This window comes from Cavia porcellus, unplaced genomic scaffold (genome assembly GCF_034190915.1).
Source record: "Cavia porcellus strain 051 isolate PalLab524CR breed Dunkin Hartley unplaced genomic scaffold, mCavPor4.1 scaffold_19, whole genome shotgun sequence".
Taxonomy (NCBI): Eukaryota; Metazoa; Chordata; class Mammalia; order Rodentia; family Caviidae; genus Cavia; species Cavia porcellus.
Genome location: NW_026947502.1, coordinates 21,498,305 through 21,522,386, shown reverse-complemented (window position 1 = coordinate 21,522,386; position 24,082 = coordinate 21,498,305). Strand labels below are relative to the sequence as shown.

Below are 24,082 nucleotides of genomic sequence, written 5' to 3'. Positions count from 1 at the left end.
CAGCAGAAACAATAGTAAAAACTAGAAAAAACAAAAAGGGTTTATGATGCCTCCTGTACTCAGAACATTTCCAAGTGAGATCCAGGTCTGCCTGTGCCTGAGTGTACATTTTTCCATTTTCTAATATCAGTTTTATTAATAAAAATGACAATGATATTATGATCTCCAATTCTTCATGGTCTTTTTATCTATTGGTTGAGAACTCTAAAATGTTATTGATTGGTGTTAGCATTAGACTCTAGCAAGCAGTACAGGGGTCCCCTAAGAAAATAGCTGGCTGGCCTATAACCCTTCTTTATAGTGTAGGGTGGGCAATATTGTGGCTTAGGAGTCCCAACGGTATCTGAGACATATCATCAGGTCAGAGCCCTAGGCTCCATTAAAAGGATTAGGACATAGGCCCTCAATTAAAAGTGTCAGTGTGGTCAGGGAGCAAATCCATCACATAGTTCACAAGTCAGAAAAACACTCTGCCCAAGTTGTGGAACATGGTGGTTACTTCAATAAACGTCATCCCCTTCAGCTTCCATATCCTGATTTGAGTATTTATATCCCTAAGGAAAATATGCAATTAATGCATTACACAGAACTTTGTTTTTCAGGAGAAATGAAAATGTTTGTAACATGGTAAAAGCATTTCCAGGTCTCCAACCCATCACAGAATGCTTTGACCTAACTATAAAGAGATACTGCTAAGCCAGAAGGCATTTTGTTGTATGCCATTTTCACAGAAATATTCAACAGAAATTTGGTGACAAGCTACAAAACTACATGCAGACGTGGTCAGAGTTCAAGTTATGCTTAATTACAGGCTGTCAGTTATCAAGTGGGAAGTTCAGAATGCTGCAGCTAATCAGCACACAAGCTAACCTATTGCACAGGAAGAAAGCATTTTTTAAACCGCATTTAACATTTGTTACCAAGTCCAGAAAAGAAGGCAGAGGGAAAAAAATGATTAAAGACTGTTTCAAGTGAGAAATCAGTATAGTGTGTCTGAGTAAATAAGAGGATGGGACCAGTGGTTTGGGATGTGTGGGATCCCCAGGAGGGTGGCAATGAGAATTCCATAGCACTGGTGACAGACATTGGATCAGTCACTATTCAGACAGGGGTGGAGGAGAGCCAGGCTGTTGCTGGAGAATGCAGAGCCTGGGTGTGGACCCATCTGGCTACCCCTGGCTCTGCTGGCAGCCATAGGAAGAGCTTATCCAATACGGGAGCTGCCAGTGACTTTAGGTTTGTCAGGGGGGATGTGGCAGCCTTGTTATCTGAGTCTCACTTAAGACTTTTTGTGAATGAACTGCTAGTATCCCATCCATAATGTAAAAACCTCACAGAACCTACCTTGTGATGTTCCGAAGAGTACACAGTCTAACAATTAGAAAAACTAGAAGTGGGCCAGGTACCTATGTACAGCCCACAGTATGTGTTACATACTCTTATCTTTGTCTATCCAAACCAAGACATTTAGGAAATCTCTTCACTAGCAACGCTACCTGTGGATTATAAAAGTACATACATTGATCAGTATTTCTGTGTCTATAGAGAACCATAAACATCTTGGCATCATTTCTTGTTGTATATTGAATTCGAGTAACTAAATCAACAGATGTGCTCAAGCCATCTAAGTTTATGCTGTTACATCATTATGAGATAAATACCTAGAGTCATAGGCAAAGGTTCACTCAGCTCAGTGTGACTGCAGCCATCTTGATCTGTTACCGCCATGACTACCACTGAGGACACTTGGCTAGTTTTTGTTGTAGTTTTCCAGAAAACTACAAATGGGTATAACCATTCTAGTAGTATTTGGCACTTTACAACCAGATTCCCAGGCCAGAAATGCACCTGACTTAGCCAGCTTTTCATTCCTGTGATGATATCTAAGGATAACAAGTTAAAGAAAGAAAGATTTATTTTGACTTGTGGTTTCCAAGGCTTCAGTTCATGCTTGGCTGAACACATTGCTTTCAGGCCCATTAGGAGGCAGAAATATCTTCACAGAAGGGTATGACGGAGGAAAGCTGCCTGCCTCAGAGTAGCCAGGAAGCAGAGAATAAGGGAGCCTGAAAGGAAGGAGCAGCATCACAGATCTAGCACTCAGGTCAGGATTCCACACTCTCCTCCATGCAACAGTCCCCATCTCCTGTCTCCATCACCTTCCATAATGCCACCAGATGATGACATGGATTGGATTAATCCACCCCTTGTCATCCAGTCACTTTCCAGAAGCTTCAGCAAACAAGCTTTCAACCTCACGAGCCTCTTAGAAGACGCAATTATATTCAAACAACAGCACTGCCTGTCTATTATATAGCTTAAAATAAATGACGTATATTCTTGCTTAGATGAGACTATGTTTATCATATGCAGTGTGTATGCCCCTCCCTCCAACTCAAACTGTAGAATGAACCCACCACAACTTTCTGCATGGGCCATCCTGGAGTACTGCCCCTATTTCTGCTCTTAAAGAACCTTAGGGCTAGTTCTCATACTCTAGGAGAGTTGCTTCAGAACAACATGGAACCATATGTGCAAGAAAATTCTGATGTCCCAAGGCCTTCTTTGTATTTACTAGATTTCAGCTACTATAATTCTTAACCTCCCAACTATGACACAAATAGAAAATTGATTATTCCTCAAGCACCTCAGCTCTGGTCACTACCTTTTATGAACTCTACTCACATTAAAGCCTGTAGTAGATTGCTTTCTTGATAACAAATATTAGACAACATACAATCAAAGGCTACTTTTTTTTTGATGTGCTTAGTTATCTTACCTAGCTACTGTGTATAACTCTTATGGGTAAAGGGAAAAACATCACATATCTTTCGTGTATATGAAACAACCTTAGCCCACTTAAGAACTGATGGTTTAACAGAAGTTTCCTATATGACATTTTCTTGGATATTTTCTATGTTCCAAGAATTGCAGTACTTTTTATATACATTATCTCATTCTCCTGTAATAATTTATCATTTCCATTTGGCAGATAAGGAAACCAAGGCTTAAAATCTTGTATATGTGATGAGTACAGAAGGTACATTTCAAACATTTCAAACACAGGTCAATTTTATCTGTGAGCTTGAGGATCAATATTTGAAATTGCTTAATTTAGAGACTCACCTCTGTAACTCTTTTCCCAATTGACTTCTACATACCACACTCAGGCTACTCCTTGGTTTTAGGGTTGCATCATATCTTGCTTGGACTACGGTTGTTTCTTTCTAATTTCATCCTTTGTCTCTTTCATGACCTGAACAGTAAGTGTAAACTGGAATTGTAGGAGGCATTTTGGAAAAAATCTTAGGAAAGAAGTAGAAAGCTGAAAATACCAACAGTAAATTCAGTTGGCTTCCTAGCCCAGCCCTGCCTGGCCTCCAGCATGCTCTCTCAGCATTCACACACATCTCCCAAGGGTCTCCTAAGTTCCAGCCACTTTACTATGTTCTGAGGGCACCGAGATCAATATGGCACAGTTATGGCCCTAAAAAACTCAAAGTCAAATGGAAGAGGAAAAAATGAGCGCCTAGGGGAAGGAATACCTATTCCAGCAAGTTAGAGAAGGCTATCCTGACTTAAAAAAATACTAGCACAAGGTCTTGAACAACAAACAAGGACTCTATCAGAGGCACTCAATAAATGCTTTTCTGAACAACAAAAAAAGTAATTCTGCAAAGGCAAGGATTTAAACACAGGGCAGGAGATGTATGTTTGGTTTTCTGATTCTTCAACCAGAGTTTATTTAGCAGTTAACTTCTTGCCATATGGCACATGTGACTATAACATCATGAAGATGAATGTAATATACTCTCTTCTCTAGAGTTAGACTGTGCATTCTAGTGGAAAGACAGATATGTAACAAGGAAAATGAACAATGACAATTTCAAGTTATTAGTGCTATAAAACTACGTAAAACTAATGGTTACAGGAATACAAAACACAAAGCAACTGATCTTGCTTACAGAAATTAGTAAAGGGCTGGGGGACTGGTCTGAGAATATGGTGTTGGCACAAAATTTCCAAGTTAGAAAGAATAGTATAAAACATGTTTTTAAGAAAGCATAAATTATACCACTGATTCTTAAAGTAGCCATATCGATGTTATGCATGAACTTGCTAGAAATGGAATACCAATTTCCAAGTCTTCTGAATCAGAAATCTGATGCTTGGGTATCGGAAATGGATGTTTTAATACATCTTGCAAGAGATTTTTGATGTATAATGAAGTTTAAGATGCTCTGAATGTTGGTCAAGACATAAAGGAAGGTAAGAGGAGGAAAGAGAGAGAGGCTAGACAGAACTTTCCACAGTACATTTGGACCTAGGCTTTGCTAAGAAATATGCTTTTTACCTTGTGTTAGCTACCTTTTCACTTTATTAAAGAAGACCTTTTTTTCATGCATTCCTTGCGAGGTCGTTTCATTTACCCTGCAAGCAACTCCTTGTAATAGCACCATATTTTTGTTCACTTAACACATCAGAACCTGGAGCATGGGAAGGCTCTACAATTTGCCTCCAAAGTACATTCGTGCTCTGCATCACATATTGGACCTTTACTATAAGCTGCTATCTCAAAATTCCTTCTCTGCAGAAATTCTGTGCCATGAGTCTCCTGGGTGAAGATATTCAGGCACTAAAAATTTGGAAATAGATCTGTGGTCCTATGAGTGTTTTTGGAACCTCCTTCCCACTGACAGGCTGGGCTATATTGGTGTTTTGAGGACAAGGTCAATTGCATGGATATTTTCTGGAGGGATGTGGGATATGCCATTGCTTGGTGAACAGAAACAACAACAAAAACCCACAAAAAGGAAGATTTTATGTGTTCGCACCAATGTTTTATAGCATTAATGCAAGTGAATATGAATGGCTTTGAGACCTCGTTAAAGTAATTATTCATTAGTGGCTTTTAAATTCTTTTTTCTTTCTTCCTTCCTTTTTTTTTTAAAGCTTATATTCTAAATTCAGTCCTTTCGTTTTCAAGGCCATTATTTTTCAACCCATTTAATGGTTTCCTTGTAGGGTCATGATGTTAATTTTAAGGTTATGTTTTAATGGCTTTCTAAATGACACTTTTTTTGTAGTAGAATGAATGCATCCAGTCACTCCCACAGGTGGAGATATACTGTTGACTTGCAATTAGGAGGGAATGAAAATTTCCAAACTATTAATATGAAAATGTATTAATAACCTGTATATTTAAAGAAAGGGAATAAAAGCAGTGTTTTCACACCAAAGCTATTTAGCATTGGGAAAGCTGCACATAAATTACTTTTTGACCCCCTATAGATAAGCACTTTTGCTCATTTAGAAACCTCTAGTTCTTACTCAGAGCTTAGATTTAAAAGCAGGCGTGTTTACAGAAGAAGGCTCAGTTTTAAGAAATATTTTTGTTTCTGCTAAATAAGCCAAACTTTTTTTCTTGGTCCATACAAAAATTATTCATCTGTCTTGATCAAAGATGCTTCTCTGTTGGCCTCGTGTGGCTGACTTGGAAATTTTAGGCACAGGTATAGTTTTGAGATATATATATATGCAGGACAAGTGCACTTGTGAACTTAGTTCTGTATCCGTGAATTTTATTGTACTACAAATGTACTGACTTTAGACACTTTCAAAATAACTCAATCAAGGGCCAGGGATTTAGCTCAGCAGCATAAGTGCCTGCCTCGCAAGCATGTAGTGAGTTTGATTAGTGGTCCTCACTCCCCCACCAAGAAAAGTTCAAAATAACTACATCTAAAAATAAAAGTTAAAATATTAATACTGAATTCTGAAACCAAAACATTCACAGAAGATCTTATGAACCTACTTTAGCAAGGTTTAAACCCTAGGAAACCTTGCCTACCCAAAATCTTCCTTAGCTGTGCAACTGCAATTTAAGATGATAATTTTTGGGGTTTTCCTTGATATAATTTAAGGTAAAATAAAATAGATGTAGTTTATTTTAGAAATTTAAAAAATATTTGCAAAGCATTCCAAACAGTTCTATGACATTACATGTTCATAATTTGCTTTTATTAACTATATCATCAGCCTTCTTGCTATTCATGATGCATGTTTCCTTTCCTTTCATTTTTTTTCTCATTTATACTTCTTCTTAAACCATCAAGGGAGGTTAGAACTTAAAGAAATATATACCACATGCTTTTTATTGCTTTATTTATATTATTTAACATAATGAAATTGACATATTAAGACATATTGACATATTGACATCTAAATGATGGAGAAAAATAATCACAAAAGATCAAGTGAAAAATATATGAGAAAATAGAAACAGCAACCTCACCAGCTGTGCTGTGAAAGAATCTTGCACCTGGAGAATGAAGTTGTAGGATTAGCTTAGTGCTAGCTGGAGGAGACGCTTCCCTCTTCCCCAATGGACACCTACTTGAAATCTGTCCAATCAGCTCTTCATATTCCTCCCCTCTTTATGCCCAACCTTACATTTCCAAACCCATGCCCTGAAATGCTTTAGTTTAAGAATTGCTCAAATTCTTATACCTGTAGACTTGATTTCTTGGCTTTTCTGATTTCCAAGTTACGTTGTGAATCTGCTTCAAATCCAGTGCAACATGACACTGATATCTATGCTCCCAGTCTTGAAAACTCTATGGACATCCCAAACATAGGTCAGGGTGAAGGAAAACTTTATGAGGCAGAGCTTCTCTTTTGGGCACATACTTTTAATCAGAAACATATTCCACTAGAACTCTTCCTGTAGTGGCTGACAGAAGATTCTAGAACCAGGCTTCCTGGTTTCGCTTTCTCATTTTGGAGCTGTTTGATCTGGGGCAGGTGACTTAATCTTGATGGGATGCTAAGTAAAAGCTTCACATTAGTGGAGTCAACTACTCCTATTGACAGAAATATAGGAAGAATTCATTTGGAACTTGTGCATACAGTTCCTGATAGAGAGTTAATACCTAATCTCTGTCAATACAGACACAATAATCTACTCCACATCACAAACTCCATACTGATTTTAAGTCATCAGCTAAAGGTTCTGTATGTGTGTATACGTACATACATGCCTATACACATGAACATGATATATATTACTTGCAACCCAAATCAGCTTAGTAAAGTCGTGGAGGACATGGTGCTAATTATCAGAAATGTACAAGGACAAGAAAATCTGTATAAAATCATGCTGTTACTCAGGCAGCAAAAGGTTCTATGCAAATTAAGCAGGTTTATGATTTGATGATAGTGACCCAGCACCAAAGGAGGAAACTTTACTCCAATTCTTTCTTTATGAGTTTTAGTGGAACCTCAAACTCTTTCTTTCTTGTTTTCCCTGCTAGAGGCTGTGATGGTCCCTGCAGTTGGCAGTAGCAACAGGCATCAGAGATCCTGATTGGGTCCTAGGTGTGATTATTTGCTTCCTCTATGAGCTCTAGGAGAGCAAGGGTCCCCCAATTCCCTTCCTTTCAACCCTGTTTGCCTTTGGGCATCTCACTGTACACCCTACCTTTATGTCTATCTGCTTACCAACGTGCTGGCACACAAATAGTACTTCTCATTCTGGATGCATATGAGAATCATCTAGAGAGTTGATTTCAGCTCGTACTATGGCCTATGGCCCTCAAGTTACTAATTTGATCCATACTAACTTGCTTTTCTAGCAAGTTGTAGGAGATGCTGTTGTTTCTCTTTTGGAAATTATAACATACACCATCCTCAAAGTAGCAGGCTCTCTAAGCTCCACTGTGAAGAAATACTGTGTTTTTCAGATCACCATCAGCCAGTGTCAACCAAACACTGATGCCTAGAATGCAGTCTCACTGAAGGCACTATTTTACCACTATCGAGTGCCCCATGTCCTCCTCCTCCCCTACCACTTCCTCCCTCTACTTCCTCCTCAACTTCCCATGTAACTGTCTTGGATTCCACAAACAATACAAACAATAATAGCACTAGAAATGATTTTTTTTTTTTTGGCTAATGGAGAATCCAGCTGTCATTTACTAAATACTGGCCTCCGCTAGACATCTCCAAAGTCACTGAAACTGCCGATTTTCTCATTCACTTGGTGCTCCCACGTCACTACTTAACTGGATTAGGCACAGTCTTGTAACCTCACAGCACTAGCTCTCTGCTTTCTTCATATCAGATGTTTGGGAAGGTTTTATCAAAGGAAAGAACAATGGTATACTGAAAATTAAAAGTGAAGCTATGATGTTCTATAAGATTTCTACAAGCCTCACAGGAACATTGCATGGGATGCAACCATTCAGTAGAGATGTGGGTATCGAATGTCTACAATGGACAAGACTTTATATAAAGTTTATTTTATATCAAGGTTTACCTGCACTCTAGGACAGAAAGTAAGACAAGCACATAAATAATGACATCCCAAGGCAGACGTGAAACAAAACAATATAGACGAATTGCTATGGGAGTCACAACTTAATATTAGGGAGATGGACTCAGGAAGGCACATTGCAAAATCTTCCTCTGTCTTTATGAAAACTTTTATGGTTTTTATCTTTTTGGAATCCTAGAATTTTGAAGGTGAGAGTGTGAGAAAATTTTATCCAACATTGCTTAGAGAGAGAAACCTGAAGCTCCACACACAGTTAAAAGGCTGTGATCTCTTGAGGAGACTTCTTTGAACATCTACATCATGTGACTCTGTTGAAAAGGACGGCATATGAAGCTAAGCAGACACCATAAGTAAGTGCTACATCTGAAAGCCCATAAATACATATTTAGATTCACTAGTTATTTCAAATCCTTTTACTAATTAAGACCCAACTCAGATCAATTTAGATTTGCAAGCTCTGTAAAAGTCTACCTTTTTCAATGAAATTAAGCTATGCGCTCCTATGTTAAAAGCTCTGGAAAATAGTAAAACTTGTTCTAAATGCAAGCATAATCTTTTTTTTTTATTTTCTATATTGTGACAGAATAATTTCTTTTCTGTGTATACTTTTATATACCTTTATATAGAAAGGAGAGTTTAAGATGTTTTTATCATCTCTTGAGGAAGAAGAAATTATAGTGGAAAATATAAAGTACAATATACTGAGATCTAGTTACACAGAAATCTTTTTTAAGTAGCATGTGATGTATCTGTTAGAGTATTTTTCCTAAACATATCCACCCGTATGCTACACACTAGTAGAAATGCTGCCAAAGTATGTGAGACTCCACTCATATAGGCTCTGCCCTTACTGAGTTATGTCAGAGACTTAAAACCCAATTATAGATAAGCTTTTAAGATCATGGGTCACTAAGAGAGAGGAAAGAAATATCAAAATCAAGCCTGCTTATACAAACAAATATGGTAGCCAATAAAGGATTCAAGGCAAAAGACAAATACTTTTAAAGTGCAGGAACAAATGATTCTATAGATAATAAGTATATTCCTGTATTTCACTTCTGATTGAAGATTTAATATGCACATGTATTTAAAATTTGAGCATTTGGTTTACTGAAAACTATTCCAGGTACATATCAGAAAAACCATTTGAGGTCCATGAAATCTTGAATAATGGGGTCTCACCTTTCAAGATAAGAACTGATCATGGAATTAGGCAAATCTTAATGATTTGGACTGTATATGCGGGTGGGAGGCAGAAAGTCCTCGATCCACCCCAAACTGTAACTTTCAATTAGCTACAATGCTGACCTCCAAAATTACTTGGCTTCCTAATTCTGCTGTTAGTCATTCCTTTGAGATAGGTATTAACCATCAAAGGTCACCATTAAAATGTACACATGCTATGTGGAAGGGGAGTGTGAACCATTAACATCCATTTGCACATTCTCCTAGATTTATTACACTCATAAGCTGTTACTTATGTCACTTGGGAGCATAGTCTACAAGAAACAGAATGCACCGAACAGGTAAGTCAGCCTAAGATGGGTGCAGAGGGGAGAACGGGAGGGACAGAAAAGGGTAACACAGTTAATGGAATATATGCAAATAGCCAGTGGGGCAGCCTGCACCTTGGCCATGATAAAACCTAGCTAGAAATATTTAGAAACAAATTGGCAACCATAATAAAATTCAACACGCTCAGCATACAGCTACAGCACGTGAATTTCAAGATTCCCTTTATTTTATTTGATACCTGTAATTAGTGAGTTAAATACACAAATTGAAGCCTTTAGATGCAAAATCCAAGGTTCTAAAGATGTTTTACTGGTTTAGATTTCAACCACCAATTTGTTTATAAATTAAGGTTGCCATGGATGGTATGCATTAGTTTGACAGCAAGACTACGGGCAGAAATCTGAAATCAAGTAATTTAATCTCTCCACCTCATTTTATCCATCTGGAAAAAAATAGCTATAGCTATTTCCTACCAATTCTCATAGGGTTGGTACAAGATTTAAATGAGCTTCACAATCTTTTTTGAGATTCTCTCGAAGCTGCTTGCAATATATCAAAGTATTTAAACTGTGTTCCCCATTGTATAAATTCAAAGTACTTGTCAGCACCCCATGAATGTTTTACTAAGGTCACTTGAAGGAAACACACTTATTCCAGGTTTCTATTTTCCACTCTAATCTATATAGAGCAAAGTTTTTGATCCTATCAGCTGTTTGATCTTGGCAGTTATAATCAAGGAGCTTCCTATAAAAAGAAAGAAAGGACTATGTACTCGTGGAGACTTTCAAAAGCACTGCACTAAAAACCTGAAGACTGAGGGTCTAGCCCCCCCTCACTTTTTGACTGCCTGGGGCCACTGTGCAAGACCCTAAGACTCCCTTCCCTCTGAGATGGAGAAACATAATTTGGCCCCTGCCCAACTCTCCTATCTTCCCAGGAACTTCTGTTCCTCTCACTCATAGTACCCTGGCCCTGCAGGCCTTCTTTCTGTTCCTGAAACATTCAAGCTACTTTTAGCTTAAGGGTCTTTGCACTTGCTATTTGAGCAGCCTGGTGTATTCCTCTGTCAGATCTTGGCCTAGCTGGTTCTTTCTTCTCATTCTAGTCTCTGCTTAAAAAAAAAAAAAAAAAAAAAAAAAAAGTTCTCTTTTGAAAGGCATCTCTCTTTATTGGTCATACCATGTTTTATTTGTTGAATATCACAATGTTCTGCTTTTATGACTTTCAAAATCTTTAATGCTATCTAATATGATCTTATTTATTTATTTAGCTATTGTCTATCTCCCACTGGAACATGGCCTTTTCAGTTTGGTTAAAAGCCAAAAATGGAGCATTAAGAATAAAAATACATTTAGAAAAGCGCTAGATGCAGTCCCCCTGGGGAAATATCTTCTGAAGAAATGAATGGAGAATCTTGGCAGCGGGAGCCAGGCATGATGGCTCCTTTGCAGCCAGGCCCTTAACTGAATGTGTGACTTTACTGTGGGCTTGGAGTCTGGGTTACAGAAATGGGCAGAGGAGGCATTTGTGTTTCTGCTCCACTCTGTTGCACCCATAATGAGAATCTTCAGTTGGAAGCCAGATGAGCATCCCATTTTTTTTTTTTTTTTTTTTTTTTTTTTTTTTTTTTTTTTTTTTTTTTTGCCACAAGGTACTTTCATGGATTAAAAACTGGGGTTGACTTAACACCAGCGGAATTAAATCACCATGGTGCTGAGCACAGATGGTCCACCTGAGGAAAGTTGCCAGCATAAAATACAGATGTGGAGAAGGATGCATTGAGGCATTATGGGTTCTCCTACATGTTGCTGTTTGAGCCATTGGTTTTTCTGGAGAAGCTCTGGTCCTTGCATCAAGCATCGCTTCCTGGCTCCAGAGGGGAAGACATGTGCCATTTAATCTCCAGGATGAACTTGTCACACTGGCTTCCTGGCACGTACTCGTCAGAGGAGGAGCTATGGGCCTCCATGTCGCTGAGAATGGCTGTGCTGCTTTTCGCCACAGCCCTTGTCTTTGTTTCAAGCATGACTTCTCAGCTCCAGCATAGAACCCTCAAACTCCCAGCACAGTCTCTTCACCCTGCTGGCATAGACTTTCTAGCTTCCACCACAGACCTTTGGGACTTGCCAGCACAGATCCATAAAAGAGACTAGCGTGAGTCCTTCTGGAGGGCTCTAGACCTCCAGTTGGATTCATAGGAGGCATTGTCATGGGCTCTGGGTTTTCATCTGGACTCGTGTAGGACATTGCTGTGGACTAAGCCTTGGCTAAATATTCTATATGGTTAGTGTTGTGAGCTGATTTTCTGAACTTTCTTGTGTTAACTCTGAGTGACCATCATAAAATAATATTATAAACCACATGGCCTGATTCTAATTGTTCTCCCTGACTACAACAGTACTTTTGAAAGTCACTATTGAGAATTTATAGATGGCATTAGACATAAAACCTTTTCTGCCTTCATATCACTGGATGGTCTTTAAAGGGCCTTTCAGATTCTGACCAAATATCTATGACTTAAGAAAAGAGTCAGAGAAAATCATACAAGCGCATTCATTCCATTTTTGTGTCTATATCAAAAATAATATGTGAAAACTCTCAAGTCAGATTACAAGTGCCAAAAATATTAAGTCCATGCACCAGACTCAGTAAAAGAGCAGCAAGAAATGCCACAGAGCTGAGTTCATGGAGTCACAAGATGGCTTGAATGTCTCAGAAAGATAACTCTTGGTGACTGTTTACTTATTTTTCTCCCCTTCTAAATTTCCAGAAAGCCAGATATGACTTTTCAGCATTATAAGGAACAGTCAATTCCCATTCCCATGCTTTTTCTGCAATCAAATCCATCTTGGGGATCACAATCAGTGGGATTTTGTTGGAGTTGAGCTATTAAGAGCTTCCATATTCATCCCTACTGTCCATCTCTGTCCTAGTTAGGGCTTTGTTCTTGCAAACCTCACCATTTCTCAGTCAGGCTTTTCAATTTGGTCTTGTTTGGCTTTTGTAGTTTGGTCTCCTTTCAATCTTTTCTCCACATAGTATGATAGTGTACTTTATAGACTACAACTTCTACCTTTCTGATCCTAACACTGGCCTATAGAAAATATCATGATGCCCAGCCTGGAGTCCTCATTAACCTGGTCATGACCTTCTGATCACCAACCTGCCTGGCTTGCCTTTTGCCAGGGTTTGCTTCTCTTACTCTGTGTGTTGAGTCCTCCATCCCATCCTCGTTGGTTTGGTGAAGCTCAGAGGCCTTGACTTTGCACTGTATCCCCTAGAAAGATTCTCTTCCAGCCCCATCACCAGGGAGGAAATGGAGATCTCCACACAAACACACATGTCTCACACCACCTGTTACATGATTGTATACTTACTGTCACTTTCACTCTTCCATTGGACAGAGTTTTTAGAGAAAAGAAACACTCTCTGCTCATAATCTCTACTTCCTCCGTAGCTGGCACAGGGTTTTCTGCAAAACTGGATGCTCTAGTGTGAAGGAGTGGGTCCCCTCAAATTTAAGTGTGGAAACTCAGTGATCACTATGATAGTACTAAGACACAGGGACCTGAAGAACTGATTCATGTGTTCATTCATGAATGGGATGAAGGTCTTTAGAAAAAGCTACACTTTATAGAGTATTCAGCATCTCCCTTTTTGCCCTCTGACACGTGAGGGCACAATGTGTTTCCTCGGCAGAAGCAGACTTAACCAGAAAATAGAACCACTTGCACCTTGGATTTGGACTTTTAAGCCTCCAGAAGTATGAAAAATAACTGTGAGGGCTTTCTAAATTACCCAGTATTAGGTGTTTTATTATAGCACATAAAGTTGGCTGAGCCACAGGTGATTAATAAACATGTACAAGTTATAAAGTTTTAAAATATGACTGATTTTGTGCTTTGGAGATCTTCTTGTCTTGGAAAATTTTCTTTGTGGTTATAAAACACCAACATGTAGCAGAACTTGCTATATTTTATATCATTATCAGCATGAATTTTGACTGTGTAACTTTTATTTTTGAAATGCTTGTATAGTTGTGTGGCAGGCAATTTTTCTACATACTTTTAAAAACATTTCCCTGCATGGTAACACATGCCTATAATCCCAGCTACTTGGGAGTCTGAGAGAAGAGGATTGAAAAGTAAAAGCCAGCTTCAGCAACTGAGATCCTACCTCAAAATAAAATTTTAAAAGGTCTGGAGAGGTAACTTAGTGGTAAAGTACTTTCCTAGCATGTATAAGTCTCTAGATTCAATCCCTAGCACCAAAGGCAAAAAACAAAAAACAAAAAACAAAAAACAAAACAAAAAAAAAAACCAGATTGTGTTATAATGAGTTATTCCTAATATTCTCATTTTCTAGATGAAACACTGAGGCAGAGAGGATCAAAGTAACTTGCCCAGGGTGACACAGTTTACCAGGCACAGGGGTGAGGATATGAGCCAGATGATTCTTGGAATGAAGGCATGCATTCTTATGCCTAGGAGCAATTCATGGTTGCATCTATGATCATCATTTTAAGTCGGACTGGTTATTAGAAGTAGCCGGCTGCTTGACAGCTCTTTCTACACACATGATCAAACAGCTTTTCTTTCTTCTGTAAGTCATTCCCAAGAACAAAGAGGAGATGGCGAGAACTCTGTACGAAAGGTTGGGAGGAGGACACAGCAAACTACACAGAACTCTGGACTCCCCCTTTGCTAGGCAACATCTGTTCTCCTCCTGTCCCTCCACTCATGATATATTGGCACGTAAGCGGCACTGATACTCATGAGAGAAATTACAGTCATCAGCGTTATCTCCCCAAGAAGCAACTCTCTTTCTTTATTAATATGCTTCAGATTGTTGCAACACTATAAAGCAAAAAAATAAGTTGTCTTTGATCAATAAATTGTAGGCTGAGAAAGAAAATACTAATTTTCCATTTCTTTGAGACCCAGCACTAATAAATAACAGAGCTTTGCAAAAAGGTTCTCAGAAACCTGATATAGAATTATCTGAAATTATACCTGACTATACCTGCAAGATCATTCTGTTCTCTGCGACTTTAGAGGGGTATCTTCTGGACTGGGTGGGCATTTTTTATAGAAATCTTTGTGTGCAGATACATTTTTCTATTTCTTTGAAAACTGGGTAAAGAAAACATAATACATTCTCCAAGTCTCTCCGTAAGAGGAAGATCGTTCAACACCCTTTCCCCTGCCAATTTTGGACTTCAAAACATGCTTTATTTCACCTTCAAAAGCAACTCTATCTTTAATCCAATATAGCAAAGACTATCTGGCCTTGCCTTCCAGGAAATAAAACATACATATAAAATAAAACAGCATACAACCTGGGAGAATGCTATGAATAAATATGAACATTCATGATGAAATTACAGCAACTATACTGAAGTCCCATTTAATTGTACGGGAGGAAATGCATTTCTGGATCAAAGAAGCAGCCCCGGATAATAAGGAAAACGAAATAGACACACAGTCCTAGGATTAGAGGTGTGGGACTGGTTGTTCAGAGGTTGGGTCATCAATTTAACCTCTCAAGGCTTCCTTGGTATTCTGAGCTATAAAACTATGGTTTTTGAGTACTGATGACTTTGCTCCTCGGGAAATGGGGGGCAATTTCACACAAATTTTTGCAACTTAGAGAGGGAGGAGGCATAGAAGAGGTGCTACTGGTAGCCAGGGATGCTGCACAATATCTTGCAATCCATGAGACAGCGCCCTTCCTCACAACACTGAACGTTCTGGATCAAGAATAGTAACCATCCTAATGCTGAGAAATCTGCTCTGAAATTAGTAGATGATGCTTGAGGAAGAGGTTCTGACCACTGTGCTTTGAGAGGTATGCTTCTTATCAAACACATTGCTTTTTAACTCCCAAGCACCGTAGGAATTTGCACCTTCATCATGTTGCCCACTGTGTTTTTTTAAGCTTAGGATTCTTAATCTCTATGAGAGAAGCTTGCAGAATTAATCCTGAGAAGAGCAAGAAAACAACTGATTCACCATGTCACTCAACAAATATTCCTTGAGCTTCATCATTCCAGTTTTTTTTGGAAGGTTATAGGGATATCGCCATAACCTAGGGGTACAGCACTTTACAATGTTCCTGAGTTCCTACCCACAGTAACATCACAGCAGACTTCCAAATTCAGCAGGCTAAATACTTCAGGTACATGAACTGCAATGGAAACTGGTTCACCACCATGGGTATTGGTAATTTTTATCAAATAAAACATACTACTGATAAAAGTTAGACTCTTGGTAAATTCAAGACAGGATAGGCTGACCATTGAACAGACTTCTATGTTAACATTAATTACAACACAGAAAAGAATTACAAAATCTGATTAACAGAAAGGTCAAACAAGTAGAAGATAACACCTAAAGGAAATAGTTTTGTGCTATTTGAAAATATTCCTAAAGCAGTGGCCACTAAGTCTATCATCATTTCTGAAATAAGTGTATCATAGTTATTATTTTACCCACTTTATAAGTGAGAAAATTAAGGTTCCAGTGCAGAATACCCAGCACCATGCTCCCCAGAGGTTGGAGTAAAGGAATGAATCATTATTGGTGATTTATAACAAAGCACAAGCTAAACTGGTGGCCTGTGGCCGTCCATGCAGAATTCACAGCCCCTGTAGGACATAGCGTCTTTGGGTGCTGTGCCCATGGACCCATCTCCACATTTACAGAGCGTCCTTGTTTTTCTTGAGTGATTCCAGTGACAATTGTGTAGGTCCCTCGCTGTGGGATATGGGATGCCTCCAACAGGTAACCGTCTGGAGGACTGATAGCTGTTTAGCCCAAATGCTCTTGAAACTGTGCTACAGATACACTTTCCATAGTGTCTGCCTTCCTTTTTACTGTCTCTCCTAAGTGACAGACCTGTATTGTGGTCTGAAAGTCCCCCCTTCCATCCCTTCTCCATTTTATTTTATTTTACTTTTACAGTCATGTCCCTTCGTGAACCTCTCCCATGCATCATGTCATCTTGGCATCTTCTTCTTCAAAACTTGAGCTAATTTACACTTTTTCTGCTTGAGACAATAATAAGCTTTTTCAGATAGGTTATCATGTCCTGGGCAGTGTGTTAATTATTTTTAAAAGTATCTTACTTATTTATCTAAATAACCCTGTTCAGCATCATTTTAGCCCTTCTTGTGTTGCTACAGCAAAATAACCAATGCAAGAGGTTTTATAAATGAAAAAAGGTTTATTTACCTCATTGTTTTTACAGCTACAAGAGTGAAATAGCACAGCACTGGCAAAGGATTTCACATGCATTAAGAAATGGTAGAGAAGCAGAAAAGAGGGAGCGGCATATAAAAGAGGCCAAGTAAGTGGGGTTGCCTTCCTTTGTAACATCCACACAGGAGAGAGAGCGTTGTCCTAAGGGGAGCGTTGGTGGGTGATTTGGATGGAGTTTCAACTTAGCTGGCTTTGGGGTCTGTTCTAGGGGTTAGTGGTGCACACTTCTAGGTGTGTCTGGGTGGGTTATGGAGCCAGGGACTTGGAGTTCATGAGTTGTCCTTTACTCCTTCTGCTTTGGTACTGTTACCCATGAGCTAAGCAGTACTGCCCTACCACGCTCTTTCGCCTTGATGTCTCTGCATCTGAACCAGCCCCTTTTGGAGTAAATGATACTTCTTATCCTTTACTTCCTTACATTCTGGGTGTTGGTCTTTCATGTCAGTGATGACAAAGCTGACTAATACACTCAATGACCTACTTACTGCCCCCAGGAACCATATCCTGGGGTCTCTCCCACGTCTATACTAGCATACCATGCACCAGATTTTCAGCACATGACCCTCTCGGGACAAATCACACCCCTTCTATGACTGTGCATATTTTCTTACTCTGATTGGAATGGTATAGCTGAAGAACTGTTTTGTCACCTGTCAGTCATTTCCTGGCAATCCTAGGATTCAAACCTGAGCTTTGGAATCCTATAGACACAAGTTCCCTTAACCTCTGTTCTACCATGTCCTACACAACTTTATTTATTAAAGATAAAACCACCACTAAATCCTATTTTTATCTCCAAATAAAAATCCTTTTTTTAACATTGCTTATGTTATTTTTTCTACACTATAATTTATTTTCTATTTTAAACTTATTTTTAGATTCCTAAATAATACATGAACGTGTTCTTATTGTAACAGAACCAAACAATACAGAGGCAGGAATCCTATTTATAAGCAGCTAACTACTGACCATAGATAGCATTTCAGGAGGTGAATTTCAGTGAAGAGTTCCCTATCTGAAATATTATTTATTCCAAATGAGTCAAGTTCCATGATATTTGAGCCTACAATTTGAATCTTAGTGTTCAGCTAAGAATAAACAGCTGAGCCCTAAGGGACTATGCATATCCCAGAATTCAAGGACAGAATCCAGGGGAAAACTCTATGCTTATTACGAAGAATAAATACATGTAACTGTACTGAGGAACCTGTCTTTTAAAGGTAAAATGTCAATATAGATGTTCTCTAAACTTTTTTCTTTTTTAAGTGAAGTAAAAGTTGTGCACCTCCCTGAAATCATTTTATGGACTCAGAAGTTAGTCAAGCCTCCCGAATTAGACTCCCACAACCAGCCCAGGTAGCCTCACTTCTTCAGAGTCTGCTTCCTGTGATCTCTCCTTTATTGTGCAAATTCAACTTGGGTCACCTACACAGTCTTCTTCCACAAAAGTTACTTATTTTTAAACGTGTGATCTTAGATCTCAGCTTCAAGGTCTTCCTGGAGTGTAGCCCAGATGACTTTGTTATTTGCAAATCCAAGTTGACTCCTGTACTCTCGCATGATGCTAATGCCCTTTACTTTTCATTCAAAGTTTTAGAATATCTTCTCTCAGCAAACACAGAAGGCACGGATAAGAAGACATTCCCTTCTCTAGTGCCACATTTCAACTTGATCTTTTCACTCTCTGTCAAATTCAAATGTCACTCCACTATTCATGTGTATGTGGAGGAATCTAATATACACCTCTTTGACTTCTTTCAAAATTGCTTCAATTTCTCTGAAGTCAAAAGCCTTTTCAACTTTTGGAAATTATCTACGGAATCCATTAACATGACTTAGTACAAAATACACATGCTATTGAGGATTCAGGAGAAAAAAAGAGAAAGTAAAATCTAAAAAAAAAAAAAAAGAAAAAGAAAATAAAGACAATATAAAGAAGTAAAAGACGAAAAATAAGAAGTGAGAAAGATTTAACTGTGCAATACTTTCATAGAGAATTCTAACTCACAGATAAAACCCCTCAATATTTTTTCTTCCCTTATAAACTTTCAGTTAATTTCAGCTCATGGTTTTTCTAGCAACGTGTAATCAGTATTTTAGTGACAATACAAATGAAAGTGCGGCAAATGTGACCCTGCAATTAGCAAGAGAGTTTTTAATCCTGAGAACTTTCTAAATTAACCCTTGATTTTTCACAAATAAGTCAAAATCATACCACATCCGACTTTTTTTCTGAAAATTAAGTAGTAATGTAAAGTCATGTTTTGGAACACTACATATTGATATAAAAATATTCAAAATGTTAATTAATGAGAAGAGCAATGCCTAATAATGTATGTGTACCAGAAACTCAATTTCATCAATATTGATAGGAAATATGAGAAAGAAAGTTTGACAGAAAATAAAAGGTTAGAATGAAACTGGTCGGCTTTGAGAGCAGAGGGTGAAAGGGTTAAAGGCTGAGCCCTTCATAAGTGCCTGAGGAAGACTTCAGACCATGTCACTTCTTTGACAGTGTCTCTACCAGGAGCAAAATGGAGATCTCAAGCTCGCTCAAATGTACAATAGAAATTAATTAGCTTTTTATTGTATGGGACAGAATTTCTGATATAAGCAACTTAAAGGAGGAGAGATTTAACTTGATTCTTGGTTTTAGAGGATTTAGGCCATGGTTGGCTGGTTCCAAGTTGGGAACATCATGATGAAGGTACAACAGGGCAAAACTTCTTCAGGTGTCACGAGAGCAGATGTAGGAAACAGAGCCAGCAAGCAAAGGTCCAGGGCCCAGACTCTAAGGTTACACCTCTATGACCTACCCAGACATATCTAGAAGTGTGATTTACTAACCTTCCTTTGGCTTTAAAGCCAATCAAGTTAACAATGTAGCTTAACAGGTACATATGCTAACAGTCACACCTTATAAATGCTTCATGAAGCTCATGAATCTTATTCATGCAGCTCATGCAGTTTAGGAGGCTGAGGCAGGAGGATCTCAACCTAGAAAACTTCCAGTACAATTTAATAAGATCTTATTTCAAAAATAAGAAAAAAAAATAATTAAAATGAGCTGGGAGAGGAGTTCACTGCAAAGACCCTGTGTTCAGTCTCCAGTACTGAAAAACCAAAGGTCAAGAATGAAACTGATAGTCGTCTGTGAGATTTATTCTTATCATCTTTGAATTCAGTGCTGGTCTTCTGGCACTGAGGATAAAACAGGAGAGACAGGAAATGTTTCCTTCTCTTTGATAAATTTTCTAGGCTATGTATTGCCTTTTCAATTAAAATGTCATTAGGTGAGATAAAAGATGACATGAATTTTACATAAGGTTAGGGGAGGCTGACTTCCTATGTATCTAACTTCTGAAAAGAGCGAATAACCCTTGAATGTGATCCTAGAGACAGACGTGCCTGGCTCTGTGTGACCTTTATATGTGACCTCACTACAACTCACGTAACTCTTTTTTGAAATAACCTACCTGTCTATCTATTAATTTCCTCTCTTTGATATTTCTCCACCCTCAGAAAACCCTGGGAGTGTTTCGCCAGTAATTTGACTTCTAGGTAATGCTCTGTCCTCTCCTGGTTTCCTGTTTCTTCTAGTGCTACCCAATGGGATTACAAACCCTGCACTTTTTGTCAGCTCATCTAATACTGCTTCTGGCTCTCCTTACATACTGTACCTACCTCTCAGGAAATGGTCTGGAGACTATGGAATGTAAAATATTGATTCTGTTCTCCAAAGAACAGGCTCTCTCTTGTGTTAATGTGACCGTACTGCACTGGAAAGAGGCTGTGGCCATGATGTCATATTACTTGGCCCGCATCTCCTGAGGCCACACCTCTACACTAATTGCTCCATTCATACTCTGAAATTTCCAGTTTTCCCTTAGGAGAGCTCCCTGGAATTTCAGAAAAGCAGCATGATGCCAGATTGTATGGGTTGGAATACTTTCAATTCATGAGATTCAACTGGCAATATTAAAGAATTAATTATAATGAAAATGCAAAGAAACAGAATCTTCAGTGAATTCCATCTGGGCATAGTCTTTTCTTAGGCCTTATACAATTTTTGATCCAACTTAGTCTCTTGTTTTCCCTTTTGTTCATGTAATGTGAAACATCACATACTATGAGATATTGGACCTAAAAATTTGACACAAAATATTGTCAGATTTCAACTTGTTCTCACCCCAATGTATTATCCCCACGAGGTACCTTTATATATAACTTACATTCTAAAACTACATGGATGGTTTTCCCCAAAAGTTATCTCAGTTGCTCTGAGATGTTGTTATGTACATATAAAAGGATTGATTGTGCCTCCATAGGAAACCGTCAAAGATTCACACATACTGAATTGAATGAAAACAGCCATTAATCCAGATGGGAGGAATCTATTCCCATTTACTACAGCGACATGAGAAGCAGGAAGCCTATGGTATTCACGGCCTGCCAAGTTACACTCTTTGCTGTTTACCTGAATGACTTTTAGGTGCACTGGCTCATCTCTCATGTTTAGGAACAATGATGAAGCTGTTGCCAGGAAAACAGCTTCTGCGTGTCATATATGGATTAGCCTCCTCCTTGGCCTGCCAGACCACTGTCAATCATTTTAATGTCGCAGCCTAACATATATTTTGCAGTGTGTATTTTGGTGTCAACTCACAATATGGCAGAATAAAGAAAAAAGTGACAAGGGAATTTATATCTGTTTTATATGAAGGATTGCCAACACTGCGGCAGGTGAACAAATTAATAAGCCTAATGCAGAAAGAAAGTAATGCTTTGGTTGTAATTTGGATGTGGCAGGTAAAATTATAAAAAGTAAGAATAAAATGGAGAACAAAAAACAGTCATGTTGAATATAGGTTAATTAGAAACTTCGATTGTATTAGTCTATAAAATAACATCATGAAATTATTACAGCTCATCTGTTGTAAACACATTATACTTGAACATAAAGACTCATTCAAAAGGTTTTTTTTTCTTAATGATTCATATCAAATAAAAAAGGAACAGAACTAAAGTACTTCAATCTGTATTCATTGCTTAGCATATAATACTGGCTCTATATTTAAGTAAAAACAAGAATAAATGTGAACATATACACATGCTGCATTACAATCCTGGTCCTACAGAAAGAACCTGTGTTCTTGATTGTATCTAGATGATGCCCTCCCCCCCTGGCTTCCTGCCAAAGCCTCAGGCACTCACAGCAGGGGTGTGTTGGAGCTATCTTGGATCTAGCATGTGTGATGCTGCCACTGAAATATGGGGCTGTAAGTTAGTCCACTGATTGGAATTAGCCGAGTTCTGGTTAGCACTACCTCAAAGGCAGGTAGACTGGACTGGAGAAAGCAGAAAGGCTGGCTGTCTCTGCTGCTTCCTGCTTCTTACCCACCGTGCCATGAACTGTTCTCTTCTGTGATGCCCCTCTGCTGTGCCGCCCTGCTTTGGAGCCAGCTAACTATGGACTAAAAGCTCACAAACTGTGAAGTGGTATAAAGGCTCCGTCCTTTAAATTACTGTGTCAGGTATTTTGTCACTACAATGGCAAAAGTAACTAAAACCACTAGGTAAACCTGACCACAGAAAAATTATTACAAATTTCTGTTGAGATTCCTGTATCAACAAGCCCTTCCTGTATGTACCAGAGGTGTTTGGAATAAGCTAGCATCATATGACATTATGGTTTCTTTTTTTGGAGTTGAATGAACATATTAAATTTGTCTAATATTAATAAGATTAATAACAACTGTGCTAGTGAACAAATGAGTTACACAAATTAAAGCTCATCTACTTAGCTATCACTGAGGTCTTGCTCAAGGACTAATGTGAAACATTGTGCTCTTCTGGGTCATTAATGGGCATAGTGACTACTGACACTGTTCATAAATGAGAACAGTATCATGTTACTGTACCTAAAAAGAGCAAAATGTAAGGGAATGTTTTAGAAGTGTCTTATAAAAGTACTTAAATAATATAGTGCACTTAAAATGGTCACCTGCTCAAAATTCTTTATTTTCTATGTCTTCCTCAAAGATTCTGAGAGACAGAGAGAGAGAGACAAAGACAGAGACAGAGAGAGATACAGAGAGACAGAGAGTGATAGAGACAGAGAGAGAGGAAATAGAGAAGACAAGAGAATTGGAACATAAAATTATACTACATCAAAACAATGAATCTAATGAAAGAATGTACAATTTTCCCTACTATAACAATGAAGGGAAATACAAATTCTCAGACACAGGAAAATAAGTGCATGAGTAATGGCCACACATAAATTTTTCATTTGGTAGATATCTCCTGTTTCTTTCCATCTTCTAATTTCCTTTATTATAATTAAATAAATCAACATAATTTTAACTTATGAGAACTGAGATTTAAACAACAAAAGTCCTAAATAAAATAAAAAATAATTAAAGAATGTCCAAGGTAGAAAGACAGAGATAAAGTAGAGTTCAGATTTTTTTCCAACTTATTTTGGGGTATGTTTTGCATTGATGTACTTCCTGTCCAATCAGCCAACCTTGTACTATGTTCTAGGAATACACATGTATGTTGAATATTCTAATACACACATTGTGTTATGATTACTGGAAACAAGTCCCAAGTTTTAGTAGGAAACTGAGAATAAAAAGGAACTTTTCCAATGCTGGTTCTTCATTTACTAACATGGATTCTCTTCAGATAACATGGCTTTGAAAGCAGCTACGTATATTTCTGCTTTCTTCTCTTTATTTCTAACAAATGCGACCGGACTGGTTCTGTCAAAGGGCCATGCCTCCATCCCTTTTATATTGTTATCCCTCCAGCAAATAAAGTTAAAGGTAACAAAGGGGAAACTGTTTTACTTCATCTGATACATCAAATGTATAATTTAGGTGATTTGTGAATGGTCGCCAGAGTCAGTGGAGAATTGGACATATAAAACATCTAGCCAAAGGGCAAAGATTGAATAATAAACCACATC

General features: G+C 38.2%; 1 protein-coding gene across 9 annotated transcripts in view; it reads right to left on the bottom strand.

Moving 5' to 3' along the window:
• The window catches only part of Tenm2 (teneurin transmembrane protein 2), a 1,173,780-nt gene that overhangs the window by 1,028,200 nt on the left and 121,498 nt on the right, over positions 1–24,082 (bottom strand). The gene's annotated exons all lie outside the window — the stretch shown is intronic.